Consider the following 18,539-nt stretch of genomic DNA (forward strand, 5'->3'; position numbering starts at 1 on the left):
CACTGAGGGTAAATCAGAGCCAAAACCGATGTGATACCTTGTCCTATAGGATCTGGTAGAGCAGACAGAAATGAGCTGTGTTCTCTTGTTAGATGGTTTATAATTTTCTTAACTTTTTTTTCCATTTTTAAAAATGGTGGTAGCATTGCATAGTAAAAATCTGCCATCTTTACCGCTTTCAGTGTGCTGTTCAGTGGTGTTAAATACACTCATAACATTGTCCAGCCGTCACCACCGTCCCCATGTGTTGCTCTCTTGGTCTTGGAAAACGGAAACCCTAAATCCATTAAACAGTGACTCCCATCCTCCCTTTCTCTAGTCCTGGACAACTGCCATTCTGCTTTCTTGTCTATGATTTTAACTGTTCTCAGCATCTCGTGTTAGTGGAGTTTTAGACAATGTTTGTGTGTGGCTTAGTTCACTTAGTAAAATGTCTTCAAGGCTCATTTATGTTGAAGCGTGTTGCAGAATTCTCTTTCCTTGGGTTTGGGTTGTGGCTCAGTGGTAGAGCATTCGCCTAGCATGCGCAGGGCCCTGGGTTCGATCCTCAGCACCACATAAAAATAAATGAATGGAATAAAGGTATTGTGTCCAACTACAACTAAGAAATAAATATTAAAAAAATAAAGAATTCTCTTTCCTTTATCAATGGACTGCATTCCATTGTCTTTTTATACCACATTCTGTTCGCCCTTTCATACATTGATGGACATTTGAGTTGCTAATATTTTAGCTATCGTGAATAATTTTGGTATGGACATGCAGACTCTGCTTTCAGTTCTTTGGGGGTATATTCCTGGAAGTAGAATTTCTGGATCATATGCTAATTCTATTTTTAATCTCTTGAGAAACTGTCATACTATTTTTAACAGTGGCTCTACCAGTTTATATTCTGATCAACAGGTTACAAAGGTCCTAATTTCTCCACATACTTGACAAGTTATCTTCTGTTTATTTATTTTTTATGGTATTTGTAATTATGTAAGGTGGTAGCTGGTTTATACTTGGATTAAAGCATATCTGAATATTTTCTTATTCTTTTGATTCTTAAAAATATGAAAATACAGGGCTGGGGGTTAGCTTAGTGATAGACGGGTGTGTTCGTAGCATGAGCTGGGGATTTTCTGATCCCTCACACCAGAAAAAGAAAGCGGTTACACTTGTTCCTATCTGTCTGTGAGGCCTTGATTCCAGGCTCCTCCCCCGTGTCAAAATCTGCATGTGGGGGCTGGGATTGTGGCTCAGCAGTAGAGTGCTGGCCTAGCACGCGCAGGACCCGGGTTCGATCCTCAGCACCACATAAAAATAAAGGCATTGTCTTGTGTCTATCTATGCCTAATAAATAAATAAATAAATATTTTTAAAAATCTGCATATGCTCAAGTACAAAATGGCATAGTATTTGCTTAAAATGTACATATACCTTTATTAATTTAATTCATCTCTGGATTGTATACAATACCTAATAAAGTGTAAATACTATGTAAATAGTAGTTGTACTGTATTGTGAAAGGAATAGTGACAAGAAAAATGTCTGTAGGGATTCCTGCAGACTGTGAACTTTGGACTGTTCTCCTTTGGATGCTTTGCTCTGAGGCTGGTTGGGTCTGCAGATGTGGACCTGCAGGTGTGAAGGGCCAGCTATCCATGGAGTTTTTGTTGTTCTGTCTCTCATAATTGAGTTGCTTGCGTGCTTGCTGAGCGTAGGGTTGTTTAATGGGGTTTATGTAAGTCTTTTTACTTTGTGGAAGTTTGAGGCCACTCAAATGACAGCTTTATTTTTCTTTCCTCAAAAGCTAAAACCAGGCTTACAGGAAGGAAGGGAACATACGCTGGAGCCAAAGGCTGGTACCACATAGGCCTGTGGGGCGTGCGTGCTCGGAAGCTTTGCAATTGGTTGGCCTGGATCTGTCAGAACATATTTGGATGGCTCTCACTCTGTGTGCACTGATTTATTTATATGCTTCTGAGTAGTGATCCTGGGAGTGAATGCACTATGAGTATTGTTTGAAAAACTCGTCTCGGTTGCTCAGGGGGGAACAGAAACACCAGTGTCAAACAGATCTGAAGTCCACTGGTTTCATCTTCTGTGAATGTTGTCCAGTAATTAAGCCTTTGGAACAAATGCCAATGTTGTGGAGGCAAGTTATTTCACAGAAGGGACTCTGATAGGAAGACAGAATGTGAAATTAAGTATTAGGTCTTAGGTCTGGGCTTAAAAATACATACTATGATTTTTAAAGCTAGGGTCTCCCACCTGCTAAAACATGTGCTTTACCACTGAGGTACACCCCCAGCCTTAAATGTGGAAGAAACTCTCCTCTTTTCAGTATTAGTAAAGCCTAGCGGACAAAAGTAGCATTCTTTTATAATTTCTGTTGACTTAGTTAAAATAGTGTAATGTGTTATCTCTAATACAGTCTAATACAGACATTTGTAGAATTAGGAGAAAGGACAGACGAAAGAATAGGGCATTTCATTTTTTGAGCAGAGTATGTAGCATGAGGTAGTATCCTTCCACATTTTTAAACTTGGTTCAAGATTTTGTGACATCTTCAAGAAAGGCAGGTGTGTAAATAAAAGTATGTTAATAGAATGTACAGTCTTGCCTTAAATGTAATTCTTTCTAATGGATGTGCACACACATATACTTGGAGTTCACAAAAATGCATAATATTTATCTATACATCTATATAAACATACATGGAGAGAGGGAGAGGGAGAGGGAGGGAGAGAGAGAGAGATGGGTAGGGGCAGGGGCGTTATCTAGGAGTAGAGTTTTGCAGTTATTTGAAGGAAGAAGGCCAAGAAGTAGAGCATGTATGCAATGCAGTGTTTTTAATGACCGCCCATAGACACTAAGCAGGGACTTCTTTTAAGAAAGGATTGAATAGAATAGAAATGAAGTTGTTTTTCTGTGAATAGCCACTCTGTTCCACAAATGGTGTATAGAGATTCGTGTACACAACAAAACCTCAACTCTTTCCTAACACTGTACATAGAGACTAACCTCAAATGAATGAACATAGACCTAGAGGTAACCCCAGAAACTTGTAGTAGAAAATACAGAAGAAAATCTTAGTGACCTTGGACGAGGCAAAGAATTCTGAAGACCTAGAATGCATGGAGAAAAAAAGAGAGAGAGAATGAGAATGAATATGAATGTGTGTGGGTGTATCACTGAATTGTGTTTGATCAAAATTAAACACTCTGGTCTTCAAAAGGCACCGTTAACAAAATGAAAAGTCTCCTTTGTCTTGTGCATGTACCTGGCAGAGGATGTGTGTCCAGAATATATAACTTGTGCAATTCAAGAATAAGAAGACAGATTACCCCATTAAAAGGAGGTAAAAAAAACTTTAATAGAAAACTCATCAGAGAATATAAGTGGATGTCAAATAAGCACCCAAAAAGACTTCATAAGTCATTAAGGATATTAAATTTAAATCATAATAAGATACTTCTGTGTACTCTCTGGAATGGCTGTAATTAAAAGAATTGGTTGACATTTGGCAAGAATGAGGATCATCTTCTGGAATTCTCATACATAGCTGGTGGGAAGGTTAAATGGAAGACAGCTGGGCAGTTTCATTAAAATTTCAGTGTAGCTGGTGTGGTGGTGCATGTCTGTAATCCCAGGCTGAGGCAGGAGGATTGGAAGTTCAAGGCCAGCTTCAGCAATTTAGTGAGGTCCCAAGCAACTTAGACCTTGTCTCAAAATAAAATATAAAAAGACCTGGGCATGTAGCTCAGTAGTAAATTACCCTTGGGTTAAATCCAGTCCCCACCTCCCAAACTTAAATGTAAACCTGCCATATGACTCATCCAGTCCATTTCTAAGTATTTATCCAAGATAAGAAACCAAAGCATATGTCCAAAGACTTGTACACAAATGTTCATAGTAGCTTTGTTACAGCCCCAAATAGCCTACATGCCCATCAATAAGTGTATGGATAAATTTTGATGTATCTATACAGTGAAATACTACTTAGTTATAAAAAGAAAAGAATAGTACTCTCAGTATCATGTTTGGATTTTGACATTTAAGCTTAAAGAAGGAAGCCAGACTTAAGAAAAGTATACATTATGATGTCACTTAGTTAAAGTCTAGAAAATGCAAACTAATCTATAATGTTAGTAAATAGATGATTAAGCATTTCAGGGGATGATGGTAAAATTGGTCTGGGTTGCTAAGGGGCTTGAGGAAACTTTTGGGAGTCTTGGAAATGTTCATTTTATGATCATGTATGTAAATTCACCAAATTACATATGTTAAACAGGTACAAAACTGTACAAGAACCAGCAGGGTGGTAGAATCAATCATGCTTTCAAATATAATGCTTATTATCATGTAATAAATTTATCTTCGGAGTTCTTATTAGTGTGTGTTTTTTCTGTTATAGTTTTTAGTTTCTTGCAGATGTTATGTTTTTAATTCTAACAAAGTTGGATAGAGTTTGGTGCCTTTGGATAATGTTGCTACAAACCAAGTTAATAGGGTAAAAATGCTTATTTGGATAAATACTAAGGTTTTGGAGCTAAAATTCTGACATTTTATATTTTATATTTTAAATGACAGTTGTATTTTGCAGTAATAATGTTTTGAACATTTAGAATGTCCCACCACATTTGCCAATGACAACTTTGTTCCTGTTTGCCTGAACATTCTTGGGGACTGACCTCCACAGTTCACTGAACGTGTAAATATTATGTTAAATTAAAAAGCGAATTAATTGCCTGAATTTAAATTTATCTGGTGAAGGTCTTAGAAGTTAAAATATCATAAAAATTATGGAAATAGAATGGTTATGCTGTATGTTAGAAACTTACAATACTTGATTGGCTTGTAGTTTCCTGGTCATCCTGTCTAGGTATTTCTTTTTCTTTTTTTTAATATTTATTTTTTAGAAGTAGTTGGACACAATACCTTTATTTTATTTATTTTTATGTGGTGCTGAGGATCGAACCCAGGGCCTCTCACATGCTAGACGAGCGCTCTATCACTGAGTCCCAGCCCCAGCCCTGTCTAGGTATTTCTAATATACACACTTTTTTCGGTGATTGGGAGAGATGCTGGGAGAGGGTGAAGGTCGTTGTTACAAGAAAGAGATAGCTTTGTGCTTCCATATTTTACCCCTTTTTTCTTTCCTTCTTCTTATTGCTACTGTTCTTTCCAGGAACCGTTGAAATATGTTCTGTGCGTTCTCTGATTTAATTTTCACAACTTGAGGAAGTGCATCTTGTTGCCATTTTACAAACGAGGAAACTGAGGCTCGGCATCTAAGACCTTGCCCAGAGATACACAGCTCATAAACAATTTTAGTAATTGTCTTACTTGGAAGCTTAAGCTCTTAGCCACTTTGAGTTTCTTGTTTGTTAATAAATCAGCCATTTCCAGGACTTAATAAAAAGGTTCCCTCAAGTGTTCATTGGTCCCGGAGAAGATAAAGGTGCATAAATACCCTAACCTCTTATTGGAGAATTGCGGGGCACTGTTCAGTGAAATACACACACGTTTTTGAAGTGTTTTTCTTGGTTAGGAGAACCATTACTAGACAACACAATAGATTTCTAAGCCCATCATGAGCATATGACTTAAACAAAAATAATAATAATCAGGAATAAATAGAATATTTAAATAAATTACAGCCTATGAAATGAATCTCTGAATTATCAAATACTGCTAGTGTATTTGACCCTCTTTGGCACCTTAGTGCTACACCGACTTACTTTATATTCTCGTGTTTGCTGGTTTGTTCATTCCTAAGACACTTGTTCAGCATCTTTTTGAGCCGAGGCGCTGTGCCTGTGTGCTCTCTGTAGTCACTGCTTTTGTGACGCTCTCTCTGGTCACGTCGAGAGTACAGTCAACCCAAAGAAGTTTAATAAAATGGTACTCATGACTGAAGAGAGAACATTCTTCCAAGCAGTGAATGTCTGCTGGGCTCGATTACATCTTCCTCATTTCTGTCTCAGTTCTTGGGTTTCTTATCTGTGCACTTTATCAGTGGCGTTTTGTAAAACAGAGGTCAAGAGAAAGAGTGGAGAGTGAAGGGCTGGGGTGGGAAAGGCTGTGGCTAAATCAGGAATCCCTTAGGCGGCTGGAAAAATGTCGCCCTTTATAAAGCAGAAGCATTAGAAGAAATAATGACTTCGAGAATAGAACTGTTGAATAAATTTTCAGTGTAGCAAAGCATAAAGTATGTGTTACCCTTGAAACCATCTCATATGACCTCTACAGTGAAGGAGAAAACATAAATTGGAGACTTTTTTAAAATATGAGAAACATGGCTGTTTTAGTTCTGTAACTTCACATTCGTTCATTTACTGTACACACAAATTTAAGGTAAGCTCTGGGGCTGTTTGTACAGAATTTCACATACTGAAGGTATGTTGAAGTGTAACGTGTTTATTATGAGTATTCTTTTTCCTGTTTCAAATGACAAATGGTGAGTTCTTGATGATATAAGATATTTGAAATTAGGAATTTTTTTTGGCCGAGGGGCGGGTACCAGGGATTGAACCTCGGGATGCTTTAATCACTGAGCCACATCCCCAGCCCTTTTTATTTTTTACTTTGAGAAGGGAGTCTCACTAGGTTTCTGAGGCTGGCCTTGAACTTTTGATGATCCTCCTGCCTCAGTCTCCTAAGTAGCTGGGATTACAGGCATGCACCATCATGCCCAGTTGGTTAGCGTTACATATTTTTTAATGTCTCCTGGCTCATATGTGGAAGACAAACTACTTGACTGAAATTAAGATTTTTAAGAGACAAACTCTTCAAGGTTTAAAATGTAAATTCTACAGGAAAATATGCAGAATCTATTTTGGCCTTTCCTGTATTTTCATTGATTTTTAATAGGAATTGTCTTTAGTTGGCTCAGTTATTTATTCTATTCCTTAATTCCTGTGTTAATCAAGGTTAACAGGAATTTCAATTTATAGTCCTTTTGATGGAAGGCTCTTGTAAAACAGTATGATAAAATTTTCATTGTCTCAAAGCATTGGTTGATATGTGTAACGATAAAAGTAGCTTTAGGTGTGTATACATATGTGTGTGTGTGTGTGTGTGTGTGTGTGTGTGTATCAAGTTTCTTTTACATATGCTTGGGGGGGTAAGGACTGCTGCAGGGGAAATCTTACAGGTTTTTATTCTTAGTTTGAAATGAAAACACCACCCCCCAAGTCCTTTTGGTTGTACTTACAAATATTTGGAAGACACGCCTCTCTTTTTTTTCTGGCCCCTTACACAGATTTTACCAGATTGTACCAGAGAAAGAGTTACTTTGAGGGTTAAGAGCTTCTCTTTTTCACTAGTTCAGGACTTAAATCAGAAAGCTTAAATAAAGAATTCAGTTCGGTCAGCTGCCTAGAGACAATTTTGGGTTACAGATCAAAAGATGGAGGTCCTTACAGCAAAATGGGCAGGAAGCCCGAGGCTCAGGAAGAAGGACCTGAGAGGTTGTGGAAACCCTCAGGAATGGTGAGAGGAAGGAGGAGGCAGGGAGGGCCAGGCGAACCTTCTATTGCAAACCGTGGATTTAATTTGTGGATTTCTGAAAATGAAGGTTAAAAGTAAAAAGTGTTTAAAAACGTGTATTGCTGGAATTTTTTCCATATACATAGGATTTGTAGGCTTCAAACATTTTAATTGTTTCCCCTCCACCTTCTTCATGTTTATTCTTGAATCTTCATTTACTCCTAAAATCATGGCAGTGTTGTTTCTGTTTAGAATATTATTTTTCTAGATTGTGTAGATTTCTCCTAAATGCCTTTTAAGGGAGTTCCTGTGTGTTCTTAATATGTTGAGACTATCGTAGTTCAATGTTGGGTTTAGTTGAGGGAATTATTTTATCATAAATTCATGTTGGATTTAGTTGATGCTTTTTTTGTGTTGTTGTGATCCTTCGATTTTTTTTTTGTTTAGCCTGTTAATGTGGTGAGTTACAGTGATTGATTTTGGAATGTTGAACTAGTCCTGCGTCTCTGAGGTAAACCCTACTTGGTCTTGATTTACTGTCTCATTTTTTTAATATAGTGGCAGTGTTTGGTTTGCTAATAATTCATTAAGTTTTTTGCATATAAGTTCATTAAGTTGTTGGTGTGTAGTTTTCTTCTTAATTTTTTTAACTTTTGTGTTGATGTAACAGTAATATTGGTTGCACAAAATTAGTTGGGAAATGTTCCCACCTCTTTCCTGAAAGAGACTGTAGAATTGCTGTTTCTTCTTTAAATGATTGATAGAATTAATCAGTAAAAGCATCTGGGGGTCTGGAGTTTTCCTCTTTGGAAGACTTGGAACAATAAATTCACTTTGTTTTATTTAGATATGTATTTTCCCATGGTGTTTGTAGTTTGTGTCATCTTTTAAAGAATTGGTGTATTTCACTATTTAGGGTCAGACAGGTGTTTACGGTATCTCTGAATGTGTGTGTGTGTGTGTGTGTGTGTGTGTGTGTCTCTCTCTCTCTCTCTCTCTCTCTCTCTCTCTCTCTCTCTCTCTTTGGTACCAGAGACTGAAACCAGGGGTGTTCATCCACCGATCCACATCTCTAGCCTGTTTTATTTTTTGAGATAAGGCCTTGTTACATTACTGAGTCTGGCTTTGGATTCATGATCCTCCTGCCTCAGCCTCCTCAGTGGCTGGTATTACAGGTGTGTGCCACTGCACCTGGCTTATTGTCTTTTTGATTTTTGTTGTATCTTTGCTACTGTTTCCTCTCTTTGATTCTTGATACTGATAATCTATATCTATTTGTTGTCTATTTCTTGGTTGGCCTGACTAGAAGTTTATTATTTTTCAAAAATTAACTTTTGCTTTCATCAAATTGTCTCCATTTTGTTTCTGTTGTCAGTTTTATTCATTATGCTTAAATTCTTATTATTTCCTTCCTTCTGTTTGATATAGGTTTAATTTATTCTCCCCAGTTTCCTAAGGTAGAAACTTTGGTTATTGATTTCAGATCTCCTTTCCTAATATATGTGTTTAAAACTATAAATTCTCCTTTAATCCTTGTTTTGGATGCATTGCATAAATTTGGTATGTTCTGTTTTCATTTTCTTGCAACTATTTTAAAACTTTTCTTTAGACTTCCTCTTTTTTTTTTTTTTTTTTAGTTGTAGATGGACACAATACCTTTATTTTATTTATTTTTATGTGGTGCTGAGGATCAAACCCAGGGCCTCATATGTGTGAGGCGAGCGCTCTACCACTGAGCCCCAGACCCAGCCCCAGCCTTAGACTTCCTCTTGTAACTATGAGTTATAGTTATATAGAAGTATATTGTTTAATATTCAAATATTTGTGTGGGGGGAGGGCTTCTCCAGTAACTTTTGCTGTTGGTTTTGGTTCAGTTCCATTATGGTCTAAGAATATACTCTGTATCACATCTATTTTTTGAATTTTAAGGGTCATTTTTATTGATCTAAATCTGGCATGTCTTTGTGAATATTCCATGTGCACTTGAAGAGAATGTATATTCAACTGTTGTTCCATGGTGTGCCCTACAAACGTCACCTTGATTAAATTGGGTGATAGTGCTCAACTGTTGAGGCCACCTGTATCCTTTCTGAATTTTTTTTTCAGTCTCATTTTCCCACCACTCATGTCTGTCTGTCCCCATCACTACATGTATAAAATATTGTCATCCATTCGTGTCACTAATCCTTTGTATTTGTTGACTGTTACCATCTAGAAGCCCATTTTAAAAAAATGTTGATCGGGCAAAACTAAGTTTATGAGGTTCACTGTCTTAAGGAAAACACCATCTTCACTGAGTCTCAGCTGTATTTCTAGGTGTGAAATAAAGGGTTGGGGATGTAGCCTAGTGGGGAATGTTTGCCTAGCAAGGGCTAGCTCCTTCCTGATTTTCTGTCCATTTGTTTTATCAATTACTAAGAGACAAGCCTTGGAAGTCTGTCCCAGGAATTGTGGACTTGTCTTACCAGATCTTTCCGTTTTTTTTTTGTTTGTTTGTTTGTTTTTAATATTTTTTAGTTGTCAGTGGACCTTTATTTTACTTATTTTTATGAGGTGCTGAGAATTTAACCCAGTGCCTCACACATGCTATGCAGGTGCTCTGCCACTGAGCTACAACCCAGCCTAAGATCCTTCCAGTTTTTGCCTCATGTAGTTTGAATCTTTGGTTTCAGGTTCATAAGTGTTTAGAACTTGGTTGGGTTACTCAGCTTCACAGTACTGTAACAAATACCTGAGGTAAATCAGCTTATAAAGAGAAAAGTCTTATTTTGGAAATCAGTCCTTGATCAGTTGGCCTCGTTGCTTTGAAGCTTTAGCAACATAGCACACCATGGTCAGCCACCTCAGGCAGAGCCCCGGTACTCAGCTTCAGGTCCTGCTGTGAAAAAGAAAAAGAGGAAGAGACTGGGGTCCAAAGGTCCCCTTTGAGGGCATGCCCCTAGGAACCTGGAACTTCCCTATAGATAGGCCTCATCTCATAAAGTTTACACACACACACACACACACACACACACACACACACACACACACACACGAGTCTCCCCACCCCTCAATATCATAAGCTGAGAACCAAATCTTTAACATATGACTTTTGGGGGACACTCAAGATCCAGGAGTGTTCCATCTGTTTGGAGAAGTGACTTCTTCATCATTGTGTCATGCCCCTCTTTGCATTTCTTCTTCTGAAATCATCTTTACAATTAATTTGGCTATACCAGCTTTCTTTTGATCAGTGTTTGTGTGCTATATTTTTCTCCTTTTTTTTCCTACCTAAATCTTTATATTTAGTGGGCTTCTTGAACTTAGCTTGGCTTTTCTTCTCCATCCACCCTGACAGTCTGGTTTTTCACTGGTTTGTTTAGTCTGCTCACACTTAACAGTGACTATTAACATAGGTAGATGGAAACCTACCTCCTGCTCGTCTTCTTGTTGTTGGTGCTGCACTCGTTTCTTTTTTCTTTCACATTTTCTGGTGCAAACTGAACTTTTAAAAAATTCTATCAACTCTTCCCTTATTATTGACATTCCTTTTAAAAAAGTTTTTTAGTGGTTGACGGTCTTAGGGTTTACAGGATATATTCTTAAACAAACTTTGAGTTTACCTTCCAGCAGTGTTTTACCCTGTCACATGTGGAGTGTGGCTGGAGTGCTCCCATTTCTTGCCTCTTCCCTCGCCTCCTGTTGATGGACATCCCTTTCTTGCTTTATAGGCACCGGTACATTGCTCCTGCTTTCAGCAGCTGTCATTTAGAGCACTTCAAAATCTGAAAAATAACAGATGATGCTTTCCCTCCATTGATTCTTCTTTGGTGGAACCCAGCTCTAGCCTCCCCGCTCCTGCCTGAGGAGCTTGCTCTAGTCCTCCTGCAGGGGAGGATTTGCTGACAGTAGGTTCTTGGTTCTCGTTTTTTTTTGGGGAAGCGTTTGTATTTCTGCTTCCTCCTGAGGGGTATTTCCACCGGGTGTGGAATATGGGATGGGCAGTTGTTTTCTTTCTGCACTTGAAATTCCTCAGTCCATGGCTCACTTGTGAAGTTTCTAAGGGGACTTTGTGGGCTTGGTCACCGTTCCTGTGTATGTAAGACATTTTCCCTTCTCTGGCTGCCTTTAGGATTTTTCTCTTTGCCTTTGACGACTTGAACATGATGTCTGGTCTTGTTTTTTGGGTATTTATCCTGTTCAGTGTTTTCAGAGTTTCTAAATTTGGAGTTTACTAATTTTGTGAAGCTCTTGGCCATTTGGCTATTTCTTTCGTTCCGTTCTCTCCTGAACTTCTAAGTATGTGTATGTAGCAGTGTTTATTTTCCCATAGCTTTTGGATGTCCTCCAAGTAGGAAAATTTGTCTTCCCCTTGAGTCCTCAGCTTGGATTATTTTTACTAGACTGTTTTGAAGTTCACTGGATCTTTTTCCAGTTGTTTCAAGTCTGCTCTTTCCGTATCTATATAATTATCTATGGAAGGCATGTGTGATCTGTTACTGTGTTCTTATTTCTAGCGTTTCCACCGCACTCTTCCTTATGGTTTCCGTTTCTCTTTGAAATTACCCGTCTGGTCTCACGTGCTGTCTGTCTTTTCCATTAGAGTCTTTGATTATCCATCATGCTTTAAATTCCTGATGGCGTCAGAACTTGTCATGTGTGACTCTGGCTCTGCTGATTACCTTGTCTCTTCAGGGTGTTTTTACTACTGCCTTTAGAAGGCTTCAGGATGTTTTTGTCGAAAGGTGTATGTTTTGTATGCAATAGGAGAAACTGAGGTTGGCATTTAAAATGGATACATTTGACTGTTGCCTTCTCCTAGTCCTTTAGGGTGGGGATCTGTGTTGATCTATTCAGGGATTCTGCTGTGTTTGATGTTTATTATCACTATGGTTACTGGAGTTGACATTTGTTGTTGCCATGGGGACCAGAGGCTTCAGATTTCCCTAGTAATACCTTGTTCCTTGTCTCTGAGTTTTCCTGGTAGGCTGTTTCTCAGAGGGGGTCGGTCTCTTGCACTCTCCCACTGTCTCCCATTGTTCAAGATTGTTCCTGGTAGTGAGGGTGACAGGAGCTCTGTGACTTCTGATCAAGCATCAGATTTGTGGGAGCACTGGATCTTGGGGTGTGGCCTTCACAAGACCCCGTGCCCTTCACCTGCTTTCTTTTCCCCTAATGGCAGTTCACTAGGTGTGCTCAGCCTGTCTCTGCAGCCTTCCCCGCACACTGAGGTGGGTGTAACTTCAGGGAGAGAGTGGACGTGGGTAAAGATAAGGTGTGGGCCTCCTTCCCCTTCCTGGTGCTCTAGTGGAATTCTCCCAGCGCAAGTGCTGGCCATGGTTAATCTCTCTCTGCAGATTAACCGTTTTGTTCCACGGGGGAGATGGGGAAGATGGGGGAGATGGGGGAAGTGCGTCTGGAATGGCCTGACATTGGCTGCTCTTCCTTCCCCAGGCTCCGCAGGGCTGGAGAGAGGCTTTCTCCCTCCTGTCCCCTGCCCCAGAGAGCCTTTTCAGGTTTCTGGAGGGAAAAGTCCACAAAGAATGGACACTCCTCCCGATTGCAGCCCCAGGGCTGACTCAGATGCCAGCCCACATTTAGTCTGCAACAGTTTGTCAGGGTCTCTGGTTCTTCTTCCTAACTGCATGGGATGGATGCCTGGGTACTCCTAGGACTGTTTCCTTTGGTCAGAGAGGAAGCTCTTAGGTGTCTTTTCAGCCTTAGCCTTGTCCCTTCCCTCCTGAAAAGGCTAAGACAGAAGAAAACAGGAAAAAAAGAAAACAGGGAGAAAAATGTGCCTCCTGCCCCTGGCTGAGCCTTAGAGATCCACCTTGTGGCCAGAGAGCGCACTCCAGCCTTTCAGCCTCTCATCGATCTGTGAGACTCGCCCCAGGGTTCAGCATATGGTCAATTTTTGTAAATGATCTCATTGTGCTTCAAAGCGCATTTATTCTACAGTTGTTGGGTGCTGTGTTTTATGTTAATGTCTATTTAGGTCCAGTTTATTGATCATGATCTATTAATTACTGAGAATTGTTAAAAAAACTTTCCCATGACTATGGAGTTTTTAAATTTGTCTTTGCAAATCTCTAAGTGTTGCTTTGTATAATTGGAGTGATTTTATTACATACATAACTAATTTGAAACGATATTTTCCTGATGAATTATACTTTGAATCCTGTGAGTTATCTCTCTCTTGCGGCTTTGAGTATTATAGCTAGAACAGCTTTCTTTTAGTTTGTATGATTTTTTTTCCTATACTTTTTACTTTTTGCTATTTTCTCTGGTTATATTTTAAGCATTATCCTTGTTCTTTTCATTTAGTATAATTTTTGTCTTTTGCACCAGTTGCATTTAATTAGTATATTTGAATTTGTCTGACATAGTGTTATGATTTATGCATTTTACTTGTTCTATGATCTTGCTTTTTCTCCTAATATTTATTTGGATGTGAAAAAAAAAACAGTATTTAAATTCTGTTTTTCCTTTCTGTTAGTGTAGTAGTTCTCCCTCTGGGGTAATATAATAATCGGTCACCTTCAGGATGAAATAGTCTGAGCACGTATATTCAGTATGTACTAACTTTTAAAAACTATGGTAATATATACTAATTTCATTATTTACATCTCTGATGATGTCAGAAGCAGTATCTTTCTCTCTGGGTTGGGACAAGTTAAGCTGGATAATTTTTTAGTGTAAACTATCCATGTGCTGACAGATGAAAGCCTCTGTCACTTAAAAATTAAAAAAAAAAAACCTACAAGAAGGTCTAAAAGGATTGGACTGATTTATAAATCATCTCTGAAAAGAAAAAAAATTTGACAGCATGAAAATACACCATGAATAAGAAACACTGGTCATAAGAGGATGTTTACTAAGGACTTTAGGAAAAGGGATTTCAAAGGAATCTAAGGGAAGATAGATAAGCTTTGTTATGTAATTAAAATTTTTCCATTTTATCCTGGCTTGTGAGAGGTGAGAGAACAGAAAAATGAAATTTTATAGTTGTGAACTCTTGGGCCAGGAGGGGGAAATGGTGGAGAAATATTAAAACAAGCAACACACCAGCATGATCCTTGAGCTCCTGTAGGTCTCAGGAGCTAGGTCTGTCTGTGAGACTGGGTGGGGGAAGAAGCCCTCACCAGGCGTAGGGAGCCCAGGAGGCTTGCTGAAGAGAACAGTTGCGGGGGTTTTGAGCTAGTGAAGTCTGCCTGGTGTTTTTACTGTTGAAGTCAGACACAGGAGGCCCAAATGGATGGTTGCTTTGCTAAGTAACTCTCTATCTGATAAGTACGAATATCTTGTGTATAACATGATCAGTTTTATCTAATCTTTTAAAAACTTGCATCAGGGTGATGCGGGAGCTCCCATTGGCTCCTCTGTACCTTTTGCACGTTGACTCCTTTCCATTTGCCTTCTAATCACCCACTCCCAGCCATATCTCTGGGTTTAGCTCATCCTCATCACCTTTTTCTAAGTTGTTATTAATTCTCTTACCTAATTTCTCTGTTGATGGCCTTTCCCCCTTCTTGCATCTCTCCCATGCCATCGGATTATTAGTCCTAAAACACCCTTATAGCCTCAAAATCTTATAGCAGCTCTTGATTGTCTATGATATTAAGTAAAGTTTTTCATCACTGGACCTCTTTTGGCCTTAAGAGTCTCCGCTGTGAATTGGGGGTAGTGACCTTACCCTCCTCCGGCAGGGTGTGTGAGGGCTGGAGGTAAGGCGCTGGTTGCCTTGGTGCATTTTATTGCCTGACATATGCAGGCTGTCAGATAATTATTCTGACATTTAAAGCCCTCCTTTAACTTTCCAGCCTTACCCATTGAATTTTATTTCCTCTATTATAAACTGGGCACCCCCAGTAGGTCCTGTGGCCTCTCCACTGGCCCCAGACATATTGTGTGTTTCACTTTCTGGCTGGACGTCTTGGCCCACATCCTGCTGCTTCATCGTCTGTCCCCTCAGCCTTCAGAGCTCAGTTACAGCCTCCTCTTTCATCAAGCTGTCCCTGACACATCCAGTCCTAACTGATCTTCCGACTTCTGATGATAATCACTGTCCTCCCCACACTTCAGCACCGAACTGTGCTGTTAGAAACTAGTTTGCCAAGAAAGTTCAATTTTGGTGCCTTTTGATTCTCACTTGTATATGTAAGGTTTTTGTTTGTTTGTCTGTTTTTCATATTCTTTTTTTAAATATAGATTTTAAAAATTGCCTTAAAATAAAAATCACAGATACAGTGTTAGAAGCTGCTTGAAAAAAATCTGAGTTGTATTTCTGTATACTTATTTTGTATTGCATGTTACTTTAAGGCTAGAGCTAGTAGAATGTCCATTTCTTGTACAGTTATGATAGTGTAAAAATATTCAGTGCAAACTACAACATTGGTCACTTTTTCTTTTTTATGTGCTCACAGATTAATAATCTTTTTTTTTTTTCCAAAATGTTTTTTTAGGGGGGATACCAGTGGCACTTTATTACTGAGCCACATCCCCAGCCCTTTTTATTTTTTGTTTGGAGACAGAGTCTTGCCAGGTTGCTAAGGGCCTCAAATTGAGTTGCTGTGTCTGGCCTCAAATTTATGAGCCTCCTGCCTCAGCCTCCTGAGTCATTGGGATTATAGGCATGCAGTACTGTGCCCCCTGAAAACTCATTTTTTCTTGATTATATTTTTGAAAAATTAGAAAATACCGAGTAGCACTAGCAAAAAATGACCCTACTTCTTTTTACCAGTGCAAGATAAGGACCATTAACATTTTTGTTGTATGTTCTTTAATTTTTTTTCTGTAATAGGTCAGTTTCCTCGTGAGTTTCTCACTTTGTAATTCTTCCTGCTTTATTGTGTGCATGTATGAATATGTAAAAACAAACCCCAACACCACCATTATGTACCACTATAATACCCCAATAAAAAAATGCGGAAAAAAAATAATTCTTAATGCTTGTTTTTCAGCTTTTCCTGACAGGATTCCTGTACAACCTGGAAGTGCTTGAGGAAGAGTGATGAAGGCAAGTATTGAGTCTGTTCTAGTCAGTGCAGTTCACTTGGAAAGGAAAAGTAGAATAAAAAGACAAAGGTCGTTGGTGTGTAATGGGGGTGGTTGGTGGAGCACCCTCCAAAACATTTGTAACGACCTTTTCACTTATATTGGTTCAAAGTAACTTGTTTCCTGTTAACTAACAGCTTGGTATGTTTTTAGTAAAACTGTGGTGGGAAGATTAATTGTTGGATATTCTAAGAGTTTAACAAAATTATCTGAAGAGCCTGGTCAACGATAGCTGCTATTGCCTCGTCTGTTCCCAACTTTCACTCTTTCCTCTTCACCCCTTTCTCTCACATTGCTTTGTTTCTTTTCCCCCTTTTCCACTTCCTGTGGTTTACTTAAAAGAACTTCATTTTTTAGAGAGTCTCAGTGAATAAAGGAGGAGCCATCATTTCCTGTTTCCCTCTTTTTAAAACTACAGTTGGCTTTGCACAGTTGAACTTGAGCCGGGATCTAATACAGATAATTGGGGAGTTTTATAAACTCAGAAGAAAATAGGGAAGCACTAAAAAACTTTGAGGTTATTGAATTTCTTTCATGCTTGCATTCTTACAATATCAGCAGTTCTATTGCCATAATTATTACACTATTATCATTGCATGTGGTTCTGCTAATAACTTTTGACTTTCCTTAATATTTGGCATATATTGAAAGGGTCCCTAAAGGCTTTTTGTATAGAAAATTTAAGGAACCTTCAAAACGGTGGCCATGATTCTTGTTGGTGCTGATAGCACAGCAGTAATGCAGATTATAGCTACAAGTGTAAGTACCAGATGACATTTTATAATAAAAGTTATAGGTTGTTTTTCCAAATTTTTATCTGGTAATTTAATGCTTAGAGCTCATTAAGGTGCGTTAATAACATTAAGATAAGTCATGCCTTCGGAAATCCTGAAATCCATCATACTCTGCGACCTAATCCTTGGAACTGGGAAGGGAGCCTTGGTTTAGAGGCCTTAGCTCTGCAAGACTCAGCTTAGAAATTGACGCCACTTCAGGTTTTCCCAGAGAATGCTAATATTTCCTTGTCATCAGTCATCATTGCAGATTATTTGAAAATAAATAATAGACACATGCTAGTGATGAAATCTCAGACAAAATTAGTGACATTTAAAATGTACCATATTGTCCGTGTTTTAAATAGGAGAGAAACAGATGGTCACTTGATTAGTTTATAACACTGCCCAAAGAAAGATTTGTTGGATAATAATTTCCTAATACCTATATATATGAGACAAGTAGGTCATTTAGTTTTTCAGCTAACCTTGACATTCTTTTTTTTTTTTTTAAAGAGAGAGAGAGAGAGAGAGAGAATTTTTAATATTTTTATTTTTTAGTTCTCGGCGGACACAACATCTTTGTTGGTATGTGGTGCTGAGGATCGAACCCGGGCCGCACGCATGCCAGGCGAGCGCGCTACCGCTTGAGCCACATCCCCAGCCCCAACCTTGACATTCTTTTATTCATGTTTTCCTTTAATCTCAGGGGATAAATTTACTTTATACAATTTACTTACAACAGTAACAACAAAAAAGTGAGTTGTCATATTAGTTAATGCAGCGCAAATAAGGGAGGACCAGGCCACGTCTTCACTGTCAGCCTGCAGCTCTGACGTCCTGCCATCTTTTTAGAGTCTAGGTGGCCACTGTACAGAGAGATTAGTTGGTGTCCACTTTACTGGATTATCTTGGCTCCACAGCCTTTTCCTCTCAGGAGATTACAAATAATTCAATAACTACTAGTCTGCCAGACAAACTCCAAGGAAGGGGAAGATAATTAAATACATACATTATGGGCAAAACTTCTGCCCAAAAGGACCCCACCCAAAAAAGTGCACCAGAGCCCAGGACATTCATTAATCTAATTAAGAGTTAAGGGGTTCTTTCTGGGCTGTCCCAAAGGGACAGAGAAAAGGCAAATAGGCAATCAGGGAAAGGATCAGAGGCCACAGGAGGATGGCAAGATTTCAGTGGCACCTCAAAGAATTTGAGCAAAAGGCAGTGAAATTTCCTATTATTGCTGTTCTGCAT

The 18,539-nt window shown here is 38.8% G+C and overlaps 1 protein-coding gene and 1 non-coding gene across 7 annotated transcripts in view; both read left to right on the top strand.

Moving 5' to 3' along the window:
• The window catches only part of Tmcc1 (transmembrane and coiled-coil domain family 1), a 164,303-nt gene that overhangs the window by 23,943 nt on the left and 121,821 nt on the right, over positions 1-18,539 (top strand). For all 6 annotated transcript variants that reach the window (XM_078033424.1, XM_078033428.1, XM_078033426.1 and 3 more), the window contains one exon: positions 16,419-16,474. The gene's annotated coding sequence lies outside the window, so the exon portion shown is untranslated. The remainder of the gene's footprint in view (positions 1-16,418; positions 16,475-18,539) is intronic.
• Trnaa-agc (transfer RNA alanine (anticodon AGC)) lies at positions 488-559 on the top strand. The gene has a single exon. It is a non-coding gene; the product is annotated as a tRNA-Ala (tRNA).

The sequence above is a fragment of the Ictidomys tridecemlineatus genome, chromosome 16, assembly GCF_052094955.1.
Source record: "Ictidomys tridecemlineatus isolate mIctTri1 chromosome 16, mIctTri1.hap1, whole genome shotgun sequence".
Taxonomy (NCBI): domain Eukaryota; kingdom Metazoa; phylum Chordata; class Mammalia; order Rodentia; family Sciuridae; genus Ictidomys; species Ictidomys tridecemlineatus.